This window comes from Neovison vison, chromosome 1, assembly GCF_020171115.1.
Source record: "Neovison vison isolate M4711 chromosome 1, ASM_NN_V1, whole genome shotgun sequence".
Lineage (NCBI taxonomy): Eukaryota > Metazoa > Chordata > Mammalia > Carnivora > Mustelidae > Neogale > Neogale vison.
In genome coordinates, this window is record NC_058091.1 from 207,076,409 (window position 1) to 207,080,703 (window position 4,295).

Sequence of the window (4,295 nt, forward strand, 5' to 3'; positions counted from 1 at the left end):
AAAACTACCTTATATTCTGGGCAATAAATAAAGTCTCAAAAGTCTGTATCCAGGCCTGGGATGGAGCCTTGCAACAGGCTATTTCCTCTTACTCTCCCTCTGCCCCTTCCTCTCATGCACTATCTCAAACTAATTAATTAATTAATTAAACAAATAAATAAAATATTTTTTAAAAATTAAAATCTTCCCATAAAGAAAACACCAGGCTCATATGGCTTCACTGGTGAATATTCTTCCAAGTATTTAAGGAAAAAATTACTATTTTCATAAACAGTTTCAGGGAATAGGAGAGAGAGAACTTATAGCTCTTTTTATAAAGTCAGCATAACCTCAATTTTAATACCTAGCAACCTCAGTATGAGAATAGAAAATTATAGCAAAGCAACAACAGTGACAACAAAACCCCCAAAACTATTAAGATAGATGTGGTAGTCTGTTGCATTGATAACCTCTAATGAACCTCTCAGTATTTATGCTCTTGTGGAGTTCCATTTTCTTCAGTGTGACCAGAAGCTAGGAAATGATTTTGCCAATAAAATGTGGTAAAAGTGATGCAGTGCAATTTCTGGACATAAGTTTAAAAAAGGTCTGGCAACTCCTGTGTTTTGTATTATTGGGAACTTTAGGCAACATGTAAGAAATTAATTTATCCTCCTGGAAAGACCACATGAAGTGGCTATATGGACAGAATCTCTATAACAACATGGAGCTACTAGGCATACAGTTCCATTATTCTAGCTAACCTCATCTTCAACCAACCCATTAGATGCAGCTACATGAGGAAGTAATACTAGGAGAAAATCCACCCGGCTGTGTTCAGTCCAGACTTTAGAATCATAAACAAAATGGTTTTGTTTAAAACTCTTAAGTGATTTGTCATGCAACGTGGATAAGTAAAATAATAAGGTATCTTATATCTGAACAGTTATGATATTAGATATACAACAAAAATGGATCTATAGATCATGAAAATAAATGTGTTGGAATATTTCTTACACCATTATTTATATTAGACAAAACCCAGAAAACACACATCAGTCAGCAATAGAAAAGATAAAAATATTGGTATATGTGGAACACTATATTGCAATGTAAAATGAACAATGGCATTCAAATATTTGAATGAATTTCACAGACATAGGCTCTGCATCTGAAGCCAGACACTAGAGTACTGAATGAATCCCTTTATAGAAAGAAAAAAATGCAAACAAATCTAAGCCATCCTGTTAGAAGCCAACTAAAAGTTATCCTGGGCAAGAGAGTTTAATGAATAGACAGAAGCAAGACAGTGTATTCCAAGGTATTGATACAATGTTTATTCTTGTTCTTTTGTTCTTGTACTATTTATATTCTTATTCTGAGTGAAAAGAGGAGTGTTTCAGTTGAGACAATTTATTGAGCTATACACTTATGTGCATTTTAATTGAACAAAAAGTTGAAAAACTTAGATGCAAAGTGACAAGAAGAACAAAATCATTCTTGAGGAAGGTGAGAATATGGACACTATCAAATATGAAGACTTATTATATAGCTCTAATAATTAAAGTATATTATCAGTGAAACAGAAGATAAGCAAGGAAACAGAAGATAATCAGTAAATAGACTCACACATGTACATTGATGTATGACCAAAATCACATTATAATACCAGGGACAAGGCCTGATCCTCTCAATAAATGGTGCTGTTTCAGTTGACTCTCTATTGGAACTATCACAATCTAACTCTTTATAAACTTATTAAATCATTTTAAAATTTATTATAGATCAAAATGAAAAAGTCTAAATATTAAATATATTGAGAATTTTTTTTTATTTGGGAACCAGGGATATTTTAAACAGGACACAAAATGGAATAAAGCAAAAAAGTACAATTTAATAAATTGAACTGCATTGAAATTAAGACATCTGTTTATAAAAAGAGACTGTTAAGAAAAGGAAAGGGACAAAATGGGAAAAGATAATTGCAGTGTATATAATTGATAGATGGCTTATATCTAGGATGTAATAAAAACAAATAAACTTTTATGAATCAGTAAAAAAATAAAGGGAACCAATACGTGAAGAGGCATGCTATTTAAGTTGTAAGGTGGTATATGAGAGTGGTCTATCTCATCAGTCATCAGAGAATACAAATTAAACCCAACATATACTTCTACATACCTGCTAGAATAACTAAAATTAAAGAGATCAACAATTATTAAAATTAGCATGTTTGTTTTCTCTCCCTTCCTTCCTCTCTCTCCCTCTCTGTCCTCCTTTGGCTTTAGTAATATAGTTTTAGAAAAAAATTATTAAACAAAAACATGCATATGAGTGCACACATACCTGTGGCATAGTAAGCACTGTTTTGTATTTTTCTTTTTCTATGTTATTTTCTGGGGAAACAGTCATAAAATAGTCAAAAAAGTCAAAAAAACAGCTAAAAATAAAAATGAACTGAAATGGAAAAGAATTAAAAAAATGTTACAAATAATGTGGATCATTTGAAAGGCTTGTGTTTACTTTTTTAAAGAAAAGAAGGAAATTAAGACATGTTTTACTTAGATTTTAGTTTGTTCAAGTTTTAAGGATCTTGGGATCATCTGTTAATGAATTATAGAGGCCTTACTCATTTTGCAGTCAGCCAGAGAGTCATTTAGTTTTATGGTTTTCTCCCTCAAAAGCTCACAGGGCACCTTATAATTCAATTATATTATAAGTACCCCTAAGAATTTTAATTACATAAGGCAGATGAGTTTAATTCTTGAATTTCTATAAGATATACTTGAATAAGCATGCATTGAAGTTTTGAGTCCTACTTTCCCCTTGAACAAAAGAAGACATATAAATGGCACTGCCTTAGTTATTAATGAAAGTAAACTGGTTTATTCTCAGTTCAGGTTTTCTAAAGGACCTTTCTCTCAACTGACCCCACCAGAGATATTTTGGCAATCCCATTAGACACAGTATCATCTGTAATATGCTAAGAAAGGGAAGAAGAGCTGAGAAGCCCTCAGGGAAATTTCCATTTACTTCTGTAACTTTCCCATCCTTATCCCTTCCTTAACTAGGGCTATGCCATTGACTGACTCTACAAAATCCAAATAAATAGGTGACCAAAAGTCCAGTGTTATCAGGAGAATTGTGTTCCCATGTATTCTGTTCCCTTTTATATAAAGAACTGAATCTACTACACAGACTGAATTCAAGCCAAACCAATAAATAAGTAAACAAATATGGATTTAAATTATTTTTTTTCCTAGTTTGCTTGATAGAGCACTAGTCCTAAGTGATGCTGTCAGAATAAAGCCTAAATAAATTTAGGAAAAACTCTGTTCTATACATATATATTTCACAGTCTTATAATGAAAATTACTGTATTATGAGTTCTGAGAACTACTGTAACGGAGAAGTCTGTTTAGCTCTTTTAACACATTATCTCTTTCAACTGTTGGCCAGAGAGCTCTATTCTCCTAGTGCTTGCTATCTGCTTATATCTTGAGAAACTCTTCTTTGATGTAAACAATAAATATATTTCTGAAAATTGTAAGCCAAGCTAAATTTTTTATTTAACTCCTCTTCTGGGTGAAATTATAAATGTTATAGTTTCAGTAATTTCTAAATACATGCTTGATACTTTTAGAATTTGGCCTATTGTTTTCTTTTACCAGAGAACATCTTTACTATAAAATGTTTATCAACAGGTGGCACCTGGGTGGCTCAGTGGGTTAAGCCTCTGCCTTCAGCTCAGGTCATGATCTCAGGGTTCTGAGATCGAGCCCCGCATCAGGCTCTCCACTCAGTGGGGAGCCTGCTTCCCCTTCTCTCTCTGCCTGCCTCTCTGCCTACTTGTGATCTCTGTCTGTCAAATAAATAAATAAAATCCTTAAAATAAATGTTTATCAACAACTGATAATTTAATAATTGATATCTCAAGTGACACATTTCTTTCAAACATGTATTTGTAGTAATTTGTCAAAGACATTTTAGGCATATTGTACATTAGTTCTTGTTTGCCTGCATTAACTGGTTTAGTCATTCAATACATATAGTTAGCCACTGTGGCAGACATGGAAATGAAATAATACTAAATATAATAATGATTTATAATTAACAGTTATTAAGTACTTTCTGTTTATTTCACATGTGTTATCTCAGTTCCTCCCAAATAGTGCCCTATGAGGTAGAACCATTGTTGTTCCCATTTTCTAATATTAAAAAAAAAAAAACTAATTTAAAGACTTAGAAATTTGCCCAGTATCACGTCAGTATTAAACTACATAGCTGAGATTTGACGTTTGGCAGTCCTGTCCTAG